The sequence below is a fragment of the Dasypus novemcinctus genome, chromosome 7, assembly GCF_030445035.2.
Source record: "Dasypus novemcinctus isolate mDasNov1 chromosome 7, mDasNov1.1.hap2, whole genome shotgun sequence".
NCBI classification, from domain to species: domain Eukaryota; kingdom Metazoa; phylum Chordata; class Mammalia; order Cingulata; family Dasypodidae; genus Dasypus; species Dasypus novemcinctus.
The window spans coordinates 8,206,005-8,222,476 of NC_080679.1; the positions used below are offsets into that span (position 1 = coordinate 8,206,005).

The following is a 16,472-nucleotide window of genomic DNA, read 5'->3' on the forward strand; positions in this document are numbered from 1 at the left end:
GCTGAGCTGGGATTCAAACCTGGGACTGTCGAGTCTGGAGTCCAGAGCTCAGACTCCTGACCCCGGTGCTGGACGGGAGAAAGGGCTAGTTACTGACACAGTCCCCCGCCCATCCCGTGCTCTTCCTTGCACCCGTGCCCTGGGTGGGTTTTGCTTTGACATGGACAGGCCCGAGAGGTGGCCAGCTGCAGATGAGCAGACACCTCTGCGTTTCAGGACCGAGGGGCTGCTCTGGGCACCTTGGGGTGCTGTCCCGTTGGCACGTGTGCCCATGTCCTCTTGGTGCTCGATAACTCGGATTCATGCAAAGGAAGGTCAAATAAGTGAAGGCTTAAATCCTTAACTAGAGGCTTGGGATGTGAGAAATAACTGTACCTGAAAGCCTCTGCGTTAATGGAAAGCAGGGCTACGGAAGGGAGAGGTCAGGGAGCGCAGGAACGGCGGGGGGCCGATTAAATGGCTGCATGGCGACTTCACAGTTCAAGGCAAGACCAGGTGCCTTGTAACAATGCGTCCATTCTGCAGAGGAGGTGCAGACTGATCCCCAAAATCACCCCTGGCAACCTGTGGGAATTTTTCAGCCACTGAGGTTCAGCAGTGATGAGGAAGAAATGATTAGCATCCTACGTATTTGGAGCTCTGGGTCTGAATCAGAATACAATCAAAAGCCAGGGGTTACGAACACAAGGGGTACAAGACACAATGGCAGGGATGGTGTGAAAAAGAAGAAAAATGGTGTGTCAAAAAGAATGAAGTTACACAACCCTCCAAAATGTACGTGTGTGGTTAAATAAAGACTTGAACATTCTAAATGCTGATTTTCTCTAAATTACAGAAGTCACGGTGCAACTTGGTTGGCACTTCCCAGCATGGCCAAAAGACACTCAGGCTCCTAAACCATTCTCTTTTATTTTTAACTTTTTTATTGTGGTAACACATAACACATAAATTCCCATTTAAAGCATCTTTAAGTGTAAAATTCAGTGGTATTATAATTACATTCACAAGGTTTTGTTACCATCACCACCATCTATTACTAAACTCCTCCATGACCCCAAACAGAAGCTCTGCACCCATTAAGGATTAGCTCTCTATTCCCTCCTGCCCTGGTAACCTCCAATCTACTTTTTGTCTCGATAAATCTGCTTGTTCTACTTATTTCATATACATGAAATCATACATTATTTGTCCTTTTCTGTCCAAATCACGGTCTTAATATTGAAATTCAAAAGTTAGTGCATTGGGGAGCAGATGTAGCTCAAGTGGTTGAGCACCTGCTTCCCATACACAAGGTCCCAGGTTCAATCCCTGTACCTCGTAAGACAAAAAGAAAAAGAAAAAAGTTAGTGCGTTCACATCCTAAAAGTATCAAATGCATTCACTTAAAGAATCTAATTTCAGTGTTTAAAAAAAACCACTCTTGAAGGTAAGTTATGTTTCTAATCCAAACCTTTAGGCAGATCACAGACCAGAGTTTTTCACTCAAAAGCAAATGTCCTTTATTCAAAAAGGAAAAAAAAAAAGCAACAGCAGGCACACTGCTGACTGCCGATTTGGGACTTAATTATTTCAACCACTATCCTTCCCCTTAAAGGCTGGCTTTTCCAAACCTCTGGGGGGGGGGGGGGGAAACAGTAACTTTCCATGCTTTGGACAGAACAAAGTCTAATTCCCCTATTTTCAAACTCAGCTTTTTAAAGTTATTATTTTCACTGCTGTTCCTCATCTATTCACACAGATTCATTCTGTGTTTTAGGAGTGATTTTTCCTCCATTACAATTAATCCTTATATAAAAGTCACAATCCCCTGGTAAGTCCACTTCAATGTGCCAAAAATGAAAGCAAATGTTTCCCTTCTTTACTGCAAATTCATAATACATGAGCCCTGCCCAATCCCTGGAGAGCCTGGTATGGCTTAAGACGTTTTAATTCATTCGAAGTTTGAAAAAAGTTAGACATTTCTTCAATTTACTAGCATCTCTAGGGAACTTCATGGCATTAAAAATTACACACCCCCTTCACGTAATACAACAAAAGCACATTTTTCCCAAAGCTTTGTGAAGCTGCAAAATGATTTTTTAAAGTAATTATATGTTCAGAGCAAAAACGGTACGGAAGGTCAACTCTGTGCTAGGCACCAGGTGATATCAGGCTGAACAAGCACGATCCCTTATCAGCTGGGTAAGGTGAGAGCCCAGCTGGGGGTGGGGACCATAAATTTTTTTTAAAAAGATTTATTTCTCCCCATCCCCTCATTATTTGCATTTGCTGTGTCTGTTCGTTGTGTGCTCATCTTCTTTTTAGGAGGCACTGGGAACAGACCCTGGGACCTCCCGTGTAGGAGGGAGGTACCTAATCACTTGAGCCACCTCTGCTCCCTGCTCTTTCATTATGTTTCCCTCCTTGTGTCTCTTGTTGCATCATCTTGCATCAGCTTCCTGTCTTGCTTGTCCTCTTTAGGAGGCATCAGGAACCAAACCTAGGACCTCCCATGTGGTAGGCAGGAGTTCAGTCACTTGAGCCACATCTGCTTTCTGAGACCATAAATTGATAAAGCTTTCTATAGTAGGTTGAATTAATCGGAGATGGACTTGCCAGATCAAAGAAACATAGATGTTGATGGCTTGTGTTACATACTACAAACTTCTTCTCCAAAAGGGCTTTCCCAATTTACCTCCTCTCCACTAATGTAAGCGGGGGACCCATTTCAATATATCTTTGCCAACACAGGGTCTTTGTTTTTAATATTGGGCTTAACTGAGTAAAAACTGTCATCTCATAATTTTACATTGTTCTTCTTTAATTAGTGAAGCTGAATATATTAACATCTTATTTACTTTATTTCTTCTTTTATGGATTCTTGGCTTGCTCTTTCTGCTGGGAGAATTGTTATTCAAAAACTCTTTACATATAAAAGAGAACTTCTTGTCATATATTGCAAATATTTTCCCAGTTTTACATTTGCTTTTTTTCAATATCCTTTGCTTTTTTCATAGTATCATTTGCTTTTAATTTTGCTTAAAGTGTTGTGATGTTCAGAAGTTGTTCAGAAGTTGTTCTCAAATCAAACCTCTCTTTCACGCTCTGTGTTGGATATCCACCTCAAACATATATAAACATTCGAGATTCCTTTTTTGAGGAAAGGATCCTGCCTTTGTAATGACTACACACACGCGCGCGCAATAATTTGACCTACTTTTGCAGGAACCCAGCTCCCCGAGAGAAGCAGCACGCATAGTTATGCTGTGAAGTCAGGGGACAGGAGGACTGCTGACCCCCCTGCCTTAAAATTCTTTCTCTTGGCATCAAATCAGCGACAATGGCTCAGAGGTGAGAATGATGCCAAGCCTACTTTTGATCCATGTTGATGGATAAATTTAGGCAAAGAGTAATAAATTCTCTGCCTAGGGATGCCAGAGCTACCCAGTGCTTTAAAATAATAAAAAATAAAAAATAAAAAATAACTGCGAGTAAAGGATGGGATCAATTCAATTCTGGATAGTTCAACAATACTGGCAGGCTTCTCCGCTGGGGTCAGTTAAAAGACAATAGGAGGCACGGTGGAAAAAGGACAGACTTCGTGGGCAGATTCATTTCGAAGTCTGGTTCTCCAACTTCCCGGTGACCTTGGACGGCCACTTAGCCCCAGGAACCTCGCTCTCCACCGCTGGACAGAGCAAGTGACCACGCCGGCCGCTCTGGGGTGTCATGACGATGAAACAAAGTGGCCCAGGCTCAGTGCTGCCCTGAACAGAGCGCTCGCCTGAAAACATCACTAAGTTCTTAGACTCTTCATCTAGGAGACCACGACCATTTGCATTTTATTAGCAGAAAAGCATGCCAGCAAAAAGACCACTCACCTCGAGCAGAATTCTGTATTTAAACACACCCCACACAGGCCGGGTGTTGTTGGACTTTGATTTTTTGGCAGTCGGCCCTAGGACTGTTGAGGCCAAGTGAGTTAAATTTGTTGTGAGACTATCACATATGGCGTGTGCTCTAAGTAGAGAAAACATCTGAGCGGAACAATAAACAGCCACAGAACCAAATCTATTCCCAAACAGGCAAAGGAAATGAAAAGGATGGCACTTCTTGGCACCTAAGCCTTCGTCCTATTTCACACAAAAGAGTTCGTGGTGAATGCGGAGTTAACTGTTCCAGCCCCAACGCAAACCATGTGGATAAAGGCGTCTGCCAGAGCCTGGCATGTCCCAACTTCCAAGCCAGGCAGGACAGGGCAAGGTGGGGGGGACGGGGAGACCCTCAGAACTTTCTATGATGGCTGAAAGTGACTAAACCAGAAACCTTTACTGGCTGCTCATAGCTCCCAGGCTAATATCAAAGTCCCCCAGGAAAGCTGGGCATGGAAAGCTGGGCATGGGCTGGTCCCTGCCCACCCCTACTTTCCCCCCCTCCCCAAGCCATACAGCCTTCTGCCACTTCCTCCATTGCATCCCTCCCACCACAGGGCCTTTGCACACGCTGCTGCCTCTCAGGATTGACCTCCCCACCCCAGCTGAGACCTGAAGGGAGACCACCGCCCCTCCCCAGAAGCCCTGTCCCAACCCCACTTCTGTCACAGAGGTCCAGCACCTCCCTTGAGCAGCAGTGGTCAGCATGCCAACATCACAGCTGTCTGAGTGTGAGTCTCTGGCCAGTGTGATCTTCCTAGACTCTAGGTGCTTCAAGGCCAGAGCCCTTGCTTTTGCCCACCAGCATTTCCCAGCACCAGTACGGTGCTTAGCCGATCAGTAAATAGTTGATGAACAAACGCTGAGTTACCAGATGCCAACAAGCAGAAAACTTAAGAGGCTTTTAGGCTCGTTTGGCAGGATTTTTTTTTTTAAGATTTATTTATTTTATATATTTCTCCCCTATGTGCCACCGCCATTGTCTCTCTCTGTGTCCACTTGCTGTGTGTTCCTCTGTGTCTGCTTGTATTTTCATTAGGCAACTCTGGGACCTTCTGGAGTGGGAGAGAGGCAATGATCACTCTCTGGTGCCACCTCAGCTCCCTGATCTGCTGTGTCTCTTACTGACTCTCTTCTCTGTCTCTTTCTGCTGCATCATCTTGCTGCGCCAATTCTCCATGTGGTCCAGCACTCCCGCGCGGGGCAGCACCCTGCACGGGGCAGTACTCTGTGCAGGCCAGCACTCCCCATGGTCCAGCTCGCCTCACGGGCCAGCCTTTGCCCTCACCAGGAGGCCCGGGGCATCGAACCCTGGACCTCCTATATGGTAGAGGGGAGCCCAACTGCTTGAGCCACATTCGCTTTTTTTTTTCCAAAGGAAGAAGAAACTCAAAACAAAGAGGTAACATTCCGAAATGACAAAGGATTCTTGCAGGCCACTGCTGACCAGCCGTCACCCAAGTTCCCCACAGCAGATGGGCAGGACGACCTGCCCGCAGCATATGCTAATTCACCGGTAATTACAGCCTGTCCTCGGGCTGCAGGGGAGAGAGGGCTTCCTTAGGGAGGCTGTGCCAATTAGCCCCACTCACAGAGGAATATTTTAATGTAATGAGCAGTTTATCTTACGGCTTCTTTAGATTCATCAGTAGAACACATGGAATAATTAGGTTGGTTCTATTTACCTGTGACGTTGTTTCCTCTTTTTTTTTCCTTCTTTCCTTTACAAAGGTTCGTAGTTTTTTTTTCCGGGAAAACAAAGAGAAAGGGGGGAAGTCCAGAGGCAAGAATGCTCTGGTGTTTAGCTAAAAATTCCTCCCCCAGCCTTGCTCCCCTGCAGGGGCCTGGATGAGCAGTTCCCATTGAAGTAGAGGGAGCACTTGGCATTAAAGGAAGCCAGCAGTTTGGGAAGGCAGGGCTTCTGAGGCAGGCTGCAAGCGCCGGCGTGTCTACACAGCAAGGCAGAGCCCCTTTCCTGACCGTCTGCCGAATTACGAAGGGCCGCATATCCTTAAGCCGGTTTTTGCTCATAACGAATATTACCTGCAAGACTAGTTCAATAAAACCTGTATTATTTTCTAACCTTCTCTTTGGAAACAGAGGGCCAGCACCACAAAACTGCCCACCCACAAGAACAGAAGCAAAACATCTCAAAGAGGGGTGGGCACAGAGATGGCCTGAGTAAAGAGCCTCGGGGCGAGGCCGGAAGTAGGAGCTAGAGGTGCTGGGTGACCTGCACGGAAGCCCACCTGGTGGGAATGCCAGGGAGGAAGCCCAGCTCTCTGGCCACCACGCCCAGGTGACAGTGGATAGCTGGTAGAGAACTCCCAAGTCCTGCCCATCTGAACCACCGCCCTCTTACCTGAGCCAGAGGATTGGCAGGTTCTGAGGACTTGGGGGCAACCCCCCCCCCCCAGAGTCATCCTCTTCTCCCTGGGTGCTGGGATAGTGGGAGCTATTGAGTGTGAATCTGTCAGCTGGAATAAGCACAAAGGCAAAGAGCGAGTGGCAGATCACCTGGAGAGCTGCGCCCCCAGGTCGCCAGGGAGCTCATTACCAGGGCCCAGGCCCTGCTGGCATGAATTATTTACCGCCCTTCTGGACCTTTGATGCCGCACACGCATTCTACCCGCGAAGGTGCACCCAGGCCCCACTTTAGCAGGCACATCAGAGGCGGCGCCCGCGCCACGAGGTGCAATCCATTAGCGCGCACCCCCGTGTCCCGCCGAGATGAGAAGAAATAAACGCCGGGATTAAATAGGACCTGCCCCCCCCCCGCCCCGCCCACAAACCCACCAAGCTCAGCCAGCAAGCAGACTGACCAGAGAGGAAGAAGTATGAAACAATAGGCAATTTGGAGATCCCAGTCGTGAAATGGAGCTTGGATTACGATCACAATTAGGAAATAAAGCACAGTCTGCTGGTTCTCCAGTGACAATGCAGAGCGGAAGAATTTTTCCATAATTATTAACATCAACGTTGATGGAGAACTTCCTGGGAAGGAGGCCCATCGCCCCAGGTGTCTGACCAGCAGCCTAAGAAGTGGTTTCAGTCCTGGATGAACACGCCCCAAACTCGTAAAATGATGGCAATGCTTTCGTTTCTAGAACAGTGAGCACACGTTCTCAACTCAGGCAGGAGAGGGAAAGGATTTCTTTGTCTAATGTGTAAGAGCGTTTCTATGAAAACTCCTCTAAAGGTATGAGATTCAAATCGTATTCATAACTGATGAAAGAAATGGGGACATTTACACCAAATGTAGATTTTACCAGAAACCCGCGGTTGTATTTTTACTCCAGCTGTGACATGCATGGACTGCTGTTCACAGCTGACTCCCTCTCCTGCTTAACAACGAGAAAACCTACCTGGTCCTTGGTGTCCTGTTCAGGGAACCCGTGCACAGAGGTCCTCTGGTGGCACGAAGTCTGCACCTGCAGCTATCTTATTTGAGGCATCGTAAATCACAACTTTGGAACAGGAATCAAAACCCCTCTTCCCACCCCAGCCCCGGTGGTACCACACATGTGTGCAACTCCAGGAAAACACTTCTCCAAATTCCAGCCCCTAAAGTCACCTATTCTTCAAGCAAATACTTCAGGCTGCACTGAAGATGACCATGGCCTTGAAACAGTAGCTGGCCTTTCCTTCATTCAGTTGCAGGCTCCTGACCTCAGAGGGTTTCCATCTGAGAAGACGGCATGGAAGAGGTGGCCCCTTGGCTGGGCCAGGAAGGATTTAATTAGCAATAGAGGGAAGTGGATTTGGCTCAATGGATAGAGCGTCCACCTACCACATGGGAGGTCCAAGGTTCAAACCCAGGGCCTCCTGACCCATGTGGTGAGCTGGCCCATGCACAGCGTTGATTCATACAAGGAGTACCCTGCCATACAGGGGTGTCCCCCACATAGGGGAGCCCCACGCAAAAGGAGTGTGCCCTGTAAGGAGAGCCACCCTGCATGAAAAAAGTGCAGCCTGCCCAGGAGCAGCACCACACACATGGAGAGCTGACACAGCAAGACGATGTAACAAAAAAAAGAGACACAGATTCCGGGTGCCGCTGACAAGAATACAAGTGGACACAGAAGAACACACAGCGAATGGACAGAGAGAGCAGACAACGGTGGGGGGGGGAGGGGAGGGAAATAAATAAAAAATGAATCTTTAATTAGCAATCGCGCAGAGTTCACCCTCAGCGCAGTGAAGGACGAACACCAGGCCAGCAGGGCACAGCGTCCAGGAGCCGGGCACGGCCGAGGGGCCAGAGAGCAGCAGCCTGCAGGTTAGGATCACTAAGACTCCACCTCCGGAAGAAACCCGAGCCCAAGTCAGCTGACTCTCTAGGGGGGGAACCGCGAGGGGCTAGACGAGACGACTCCCCGGAGGAGGCGGCTGAAGAGAAACTGATCAACTGGACAAGAAGGAGAGGGGCCAGAGGTCAAGGCGGGAAGTGGGGCCTGCAAGGACCGTGTGAGCCCAAGGCCATTGCGTCCCCATTCCAGAGCGCCCGGGGACTTGGCTGGGGGCAGGGAGCCCAGAGTGCATCTGTGGAGCGGCAGCAGGTGGGTCTGCTCAAGGTGCGTGTCAGGAAGAGGTGGCGCCGGGGAATCCGGGCAGGCAGGAGATCCTTCAAGCCGCAGCTCAGGAGGACCACTGGAAACCGTTCTGACACGTCTTGGCGGTGTCAACACAGATCCCAAGGCGCAGCCGTGTCGCGCCTACTGCAGAGGAGCCGAGCAGCTTGCCCTGGCTGTGACCACGGCTCACCTGGCCGGGGGCTCCCAGGTGAGCCATGGAGTCGGTGCTCGGAGCACGGGCAGGGCCAACGCAGCCGGGGCCGGCTGCTGTCACGCCCTCTGCAATGATGACCTCTGGTTACACGGGAGAGGCGCCCGCATGTTTTTAAGCTTGGTTTTCTTTCAATTACACGGCGCTGGGTACCAGGAAGGACTTGGCTTTCTACGTTCTGTTAAAAGCAGCAGACGCCGCCACTTTAGACGGAAGTAACTCCGTCTTGGAGGCAGCAGGGTGGCCAGGGAGCACCCGGGGCCCTGCGGCGGGAGGGAACTCTGGCTCACCGGGCAGCTCTCGGCCTGCGGAGCTGGAGCCCAGAGCCCAGGGCTGGGGCCCAGGTCGGGTCGGCGGTGGCAGAGGTGCAGCCTGGAGCTGGGCGCAGGGCCACCCTCCCGCCCCCGAGCGGGGCCAGTACCCAGGGGGCCGGGGCCTCAGGACCTTAGCCTCAACTCAAATGTAGTCTCTGCAATTGTCTTTAAGTAAGAAGTAACTTTCTTCAAGATCCAAAATCAGGCTATGCCAGTATTTCCAAATTAGTCAAGTTTTCTTTAAGAAAAAATTTTATAGGCCAATGTTTTAAAAGCTCAGTTAAGTTTCCTATGGTTTTTCCTCTCAAATTCCCCAAAGAGCCTCCCCGGATGAGGCCAGGAGAGGAGCCCGACCGCTGGCCAGCAGGGCACGGAGACCTCTCTCCCTGCAAAGGGAGACGTGGCTCTTGGGTTCTTCTTTTCGTTTCTTTTCTTTCTAAAAAGCAAGAAGGGCATGGGAGTTCAGACTTTTTTCCAGCTCTGCTGACCTAAGCAGGGAACTGTTATTACCTTGAAAAGCACCTTCCTGCCCCAGAACACAAACGGCTGTTCAGCTCTATGATGTCATCATTTCCCCCAACTGCCCCTTGGATTATCCCATTTTCCCTGAAAGAAAACAGGGCAAAGAAGAGGCAAATACAACTCGTGCAAGACACATGGAGTGAACGGACAGGCCACATGGGACCCCACGACCCCCAAACCAAGCCAAGGGAGGGGGCGTCCAGTTCACAGCCGCCTCCTCTGCACCCGATCCAGCCAACCCTCCCATCACCGGCTCCAGGAACTCCATTTTAGCTACAGAACTCAGGAAGTGATCCAACAGGAACAACTCAAAATTTTTACATTAGAGAAAGCAATCCTACATTTCCTCCTGCACCATCTGGTCTACCACTGGGTCACGCCCTCTCTAAGGACAAAGGCTGGTGAGTTCATGAGTTCGATGCTTGGGAGAATGAATGGAGAATGGCGAGCCATGAGCAGTTGGTAAAGTTACCTAACCTATTCTGAGCAACCAACTGCAGGATGTTATTACAGGCTGTTGGTGCCTGAGTAACAGAGAACAGAAATGAAGTGGAACTCAAGGCAAAACACGGTGACAATCCGTTTCAGTCATTTCAAATAAGATTATGTCCTACTAGGACATGCCTACTAACTCTGAAGGGCCGTCAAGTAACAAGGTGGTATGAGAGTGTCAATGGCATCAATTGAAATTCACTCATCTTGTGGACATTAGCACCAAGAGAAATCTGGACAGGACAGACTTGTTTAACCAAAAACCAGATACCAATTACAGAGTCTCCAGACATTTTTAAAAACTTGGATTACTTCTGTTTGTAAGTACTGACCCTCCTTAAAAACAATGACAAAAGTTTCCCTCAAAGAAAGAGATTATTAAGCGATTCTCAGCTGGTCAGCCAATCCTTTCCTGCCCGGCCCAGGAACTTAACCTCCGACTGCTCGGAAGCGACATCTCCACTGAACTGCCTCTGGGATGTGAAGCCACGAATCCCACCTCCAATCCTGTCCTGGCTCTGAGAGCTGGACACCAAACACTGCCAAGCTCTCCCACTGAGGTAGGCACTTCCGGCCCTGTGTGGTCAGTTGGGGCCTGGCAGGTGAGTTATAAGCCAGGTAACTTCTAGGTGAGAACATCGAACTGCAGATACAAGGCCCTCTGGCCCAGGACCAGGAACATTTGAAATAGGGACTGCTCCACCAGCCTGGGACCCTGAGCAGCTTACAAGAACAGAGCTTCTCTGCCTGAGCTCAATGCACATGCACACCTGTGGTGAGAGCAAGAAACAGACCCTTGCTGCTTTAAATTCAGATGTGGAGACTGCTTGTTACTGCAGCACAACCTAACCTATCCTTACCGATACACCTGCTATGCTCCTTTTCCTTCACTGCCCTAGCCAGCCTCCAGACCTTACTGATTTTTATTTCTCAAAATCTCAAATAATTTTATCTGCTCTAGCCCTTTCTATTTTCTCAGCCTGTTCTTGGGCCTGCTTGCTAATTTCCCAGCTGCCCTCCTCCTAGCCCGCCAATTCCCCGGTGCATTACTTCAATGTTTACTTCTCCCCCTTGGGACTGTATTTTCTTCCAAGAATCCTTGGTCACTTCAACTATTTTCTCTCTCCTATGTTCCCACGGCTTGTTTTATGACTAAAATCAGTGACCAAGGAAAAGTGTTCAGAGAGCTGCCATACTAGGACCTGCTCAGAATGCCCCATGCACACCAAGAAAGCAAAATGCCAAACTGCCTGTATCAAGCATCCTTCGAAGCAACAAAGTCCCGTGCCAAATCCTTTCTATGTGGAACTTAGCCAGTGCCTCCTTTCTCCACAAGTCTCTTAGAGGTGCTCCTGTGTTTCTTTTACCACGACAATTACTACTATTATCATTTGAACAGTCTGGGCACTAGGGGATGTGGGAAGGGTAAAGAGAAAGTTAAAGGCTTAATGACCTTCCCTTACATTCTAATATCACTTTCATTCCTCTCACCTTCATTTCCCAGCCTCCAGCCCTCAAGGTCTCCCACCAGCAACCAGGGACTCTCCGAGCCTCCCTCCCCTTCCAGGGCCACACCCAACAGCACCCTGGCCCAGCTCCTCTCAGCTGGTAACGAACTCGGCGGGTCCCTTTCCAGAGCCAGATTATAACGTGGGAGGGAGGGAGGCAGGGGGAGCCAGTGGAATTTTACAAAACACAGTCATGACCCCGGACTGTCCCGATTCCAGGCTCCAGCACCGTTGGCCAGCACTCTTTCCCTGTGAGAGGAAGGGGGGATGCGAGAGGCGCACCAGGGAGAGTAATTCTGAGGCACGACGAGGGAATGTTCCGGAAGAGTCGATCTGTGAAGCCAAAAATAAAAGTGAGCAAAGCTAAAAACAACACATCCTACAAGCAGAGGCTGGCTTCTTTAAAACGTCAAATCCATCCAACCCACCCAGTAAAACAGACATCCCACGGTTCCTCGTCAGTGACTCCGAGTCTAGAACACAGCAGGCATTCCATCAATGCACTGCTGAGTCAAACTGAGCAGACCTAGGTGCATTTTTAAAATCTAACATGTTTTCAAAGGAACAATAGTTTTTGGTGGAACACAAGATCTAGATAGTATCAATCCTTTCTTATCTAAAATTCTAAAATCCTAGTAGAGCCTCCAAGCAGATTCCTGGGAATCCAAACCTGCCACCACGGCACACCCCACTTCCCCTCTCCTGAACACTGCCCCAGGCGTGAGACTGCCACTTCCCACCCCCGGACCCCACTCAATATGGGGTCCACAGAGCACAGAGGAGTGACTCCAAACCACCCTCCTAGTGCGGCGCACTGAAAGGCGGTCTTACAAAGCTTGCTGTCCAAGTCATCCAGGTGACAGATGGAGCAGAGGCTGAGAGAGGGGCCCTGACTCATCCTCAGTCACCCCAAGAGTGGACAACAGGCCGCGGGGGCAAGCACCCCTGTAAACCTTCTTCTCCTGCCCTGGCTTCCGTGTGTTCTCTTATTCCTGTGGGGTGTGGAACCTAGCACGTGTGATTCTAGATAGCAGAAGCTAGATCCCCACGTAACCCACCAGAGTTCACGAGCAGTAAGGTCAAGTTTCATCGGGGCACACAGCTTTCAGACTAGAGCGGAGCAGGTGGAACCCAGCGTCAACTGGCTGAACCACCGGTCCTCATCAACTCTCTCGCCTACCTTTAGGACTCTCCCCTGTCCGGTCCCAACTCTGCTCCCAAGGAGCCAGGAAAGCCCCTCCACCTGACACTCACCCTCTCATCAACCAAAGGAGATGACGAGGGTGAACGTGGCTTGTAGTTCCAAGTCAGAAAGGCAGCTTCTTGCTTTAAAATTCGATGTTATTATTCAACATTCTTCTTGGTTCATTTGGTGAGATGCAGGATTCACTGTGATGCAAAAGATGCTCCATTAACTTTTTTAGAGACACTGGGGACTGGACGCATAGCACAGAAGCTGAATCGGAGCAGGCCGTGGGCTCTCAATTGTTGAGAGTGTCTCCCCAGCAGTAATACCGGTCCCTGCCATCCCCCAAATTTAGAGGCTGGCTAAAAGGTAAAGCATACTCATCTTATGCAAGCTGGTTTTGCCTTCGTTAAAAGCAGATGCACTGTCAGTTTTCGGCCATCTGGAAAACGGATGGGCTGTGGTAGCAATCAGCAGCCCTGTCCTGGGCCGCCCACATCAGGCTTGGCCAAGAGGTTAAAGAAGGGGAACTGGTCGAGCAGCTGCAAACACATCTGCACAGTAATGCCAGGACAAGGAACAGCCCTGGCCACAGCAGAAGCCTTACTTTACAGCCACGGAAGCTTTTGAAAATGGCCGATTTTGGGAACCGATGAATATTCATCAGTGTCCACAAGAACTTTCCTTCTCCGCAGACAACAAATCCTATTTGCTTGGTTGGTTGTTTTCAGTATAATACCTAAGCTCGTTGGAGAAAAGTCTAGAAAATTCTAAATCATGGAAAGAAAGAAATCCTAAGTCTGCCAGGCAAATGCATCTCTGTGTCTACAGGAAGTGTTTAAACAATTGCAGCTCTATTAAGCACGGAGCTCTGAAGCTGGGGGAGGAAGACGGTGTGGTGGGCCTGTGTTTCCATGGTAACACAGGCCGACCCGGGTGTAAACTGCTTCCTCCGTACTCTTCAAACGTGTGGCTGCAATTCGAGATTCATTGACTAATTGCTGGTTGTGTGTGTGTGTGGAGGGGAGGGGGAATGTTATGCAACAAAAATGTGATGACTGGGTAGAACTGGCAGTTTTTCGAAAGAAGCATCTTCAAAGACCCCCCAATTTCTGATCTTGAATCAGTCTAAAATGGTTTAATTTTACTGAATATGCTTACATTTCTTAAATGCTGCTTTCCTTATGTTGTTTCCCTTAGACTGCCTTGACTATTGGCTGTTCCCACCTGTTACGCATCCACACTCTGCAACACAGGCAATGAGAAAATAAACGATGCAGTGGTACAAATGATAAGGTGCTAAACGATAAGGAAGAAAGCACAGCACGGTGAGGTTACGGTCAGAGTCTAAGATTAGCTGCAGGCGGTGAAATTCAGCTCTATCAGGGAGTATCGTGCAGCATCCAGTTACAAATTCCCTGAGTCCAACTTTCCTCATCTATTAAATAGGGATAATAATAACCTTAATTCATTAATGATGGATGGGAAATGTGGAGCATGGCTCCTGGAACACAGAAAGCATTCAATAAGTATTGGGCCCATTTATTATTATTGTTGCTGTTATTAATTATTATTAGCCAGGAAAAATACGAATGTGCAATCCGAAGCAAAAAAAAAATGTGGCACAAAGAGTAAAGCAATAAGTAGTATTCTTTTTACATATACTATTCAGAGAGAAAGTATGAGATAAATTTTTTTAAAAATTTCTACTCCTGATGTCAAGTTAAAGAGAGAGAAAATACACCAATATGGAGGGCAATGATTGAACAAAAACTGGGAAGCGGATGTGGCTCGAGCGACGGGCTCCTGCCTACCACACGGGAGGTCCCTGGTTCTGTTCCCGGTGCCTCCTAAAGAAGACAGCAAGCTGGCGTGACGAGCAGGCAAGGTGAGCTATGCAACAAGAGACATGAGGAAAACATAATGGGACACAACGATGCAGGGAGCAGAGGTGGCTCAAGCGATTAAGTGCCTCCCCCCCACATCGGAGGTCCCAGGTTCAGTTCCCAGTGCCTCCTAAGGAAAACTGGACAGAAACAGCAAGTGCAAATAACAAGTGGGTGGGGAGAAATAAATTTAAAAAACAAATCTTAAAAAAAAGCAAAAACCAAAATAAACAAACTAATTGCACAGCTATTAGATCCACCTGCTATGCAATAGTTTTTTCTACCTAAATGCTTAGATACAGGATCTATTAATAGTAAGCTTTTCCAAAGCGTCAGAAAAATCAACTTGGGGAATGAGCACTGAAACAAAACCTCCATGTCACTAGTGTTAGAAGACACCAGAGGAGCCAGCGTGTGTGTTGCCACTACATCCATCCTCACTGGCTGGGGAAATGAGTAAAGCAAACCCTGTGCACTCCTCTCACACCAGCTAGGATAAAACTATACTAATCTGCTAACTATCTAGAATTCTAAGGCTCAAATTACCCATGAAACATTTCACATCTAAACATTTACAAACAGGACTTTGTAGATGGGGGGAAAGAAAAAGCTTCAAGCACGCGCAGATACCCACCGTTAGAGACTTTTGTAAGTCACTTCTTTAAAACCAACATCACTAAAGTTTTATACTTACAGAAACTAACACCTTTTTTTATACCCACAAGAGAAGATAGCTGACAAAACCTGGATTCTTTGTTGACTACTGCGAACATAACGTTTTAAGAGTTCGTTCTGATTTTTATGCCACTCCTAAGTTGCATGATTTTTTATTCTACACTAAGCACTGGGGTGGGGGCCCCAAATCTGGGTGATGGGCTTCAACTCTCCTCCAGCCGGTCAACAGGGTCTACAGGCCATTCCAGAAGAGACTTCGGGAAGTACGTAAGCAAAGGCAGGGACTCAGGGTCATGTGCAGTTTCCCCCATCAGAGTTGGCCACTCTGTAGAGATTTTAATGAGACGGGGATAGATATTTAGAAATGTATTTTGGTAGGCAGAAAGAGTTGCCTGACCCTACAGTCGTTCTCCACATGCGGAGAAGGCATGACACACCTGCTGCAATTCACCCAGCCCCTCCCCGGTCACAGCACTGGGCACACGGTGATCGCAGGCCGCCCAGCACCAGCCTCCTCACTTCCCATCCCCACCTTCTCTCATCATCTGATGCCTCCTGTGTAAATCTGGGTCAGGCAGAAAGGAAACACACACGCCCCACTCAGTGCAACGAGGCTTCGAATATACACCTGCATCCACAGGAGGGATCAAAACTGTGGGAATCTGGGGTACCCTCTAGAGACGGCTGGAAGTTGATATTTTGATTTCAAGTAAACGCTCCACAAATAAAAGCAGGAAGCATTTCAAATCAATTTAATAACAGCATCGAAAGACATCAGGGTAAATGCAATTTTACCTGCTCTGTTGAAAGCAATTTTACCTGCTCTGTTGAAATTTTACCTACTCTGTGTCCCGCACCACACAGGAAAACAGCAGCAGCAGGCAGACAGGCTCCCACCCACCCTGCCCAGCCCAACGCGGAGAGCAGCTGAGTCCAGCCACAGCCCCGGATATTAGATCAGCAAATGAAGAACTGGTTGCTCACGGGCATTTTAAATAAAGGCGATCTTCTCACGCACCGGGAACGGGAGACAGGACCTTAGCCCACCTCTCCGGCCCCAAACGAGGAACAATCTAATCACCCCGCACCCCTGGGGGTCTGAGGCTCACCCAAGGAGAAAAACTCCCCAGCGGGGGCTCTGAAGCGCTGCCCCCACCCGCCCTGGACCGCCGGCCGCACCTGCCTTCCCAGCA

At 48.8% G+C, this 16,472-nt stretch overlaps 1 protein-coding gene and 1 long non-coding RNA gene across 4 annotated transcripts in view; one reads left to right on the forward strand and one right to left on the reverse strand.

Moving 5' to 3' along the window:
• The window catches only part of AGAP1 (ArfGAP with GTPase domain, ankyrin repeat and PH domain 1), a 617,334-nt gene that overhangs the window by 495,816 nt on the left and 105,046 nt on the right, over positions 1-16,472 (reverse strand). The window lies entirely within an intron of this gene.
• On the forward strand, positions 9,878-12,092 carry LOC131279098 (uncharacterized). Its single transcript, XR_009186426.1, has 3 exons — positions 9,878-10,584; positions 11,529-11,632; positions 11,752-12,092. It is a non-coding gene; the product is annotated as an uncharacterized lncRNA (long non-coding RNA).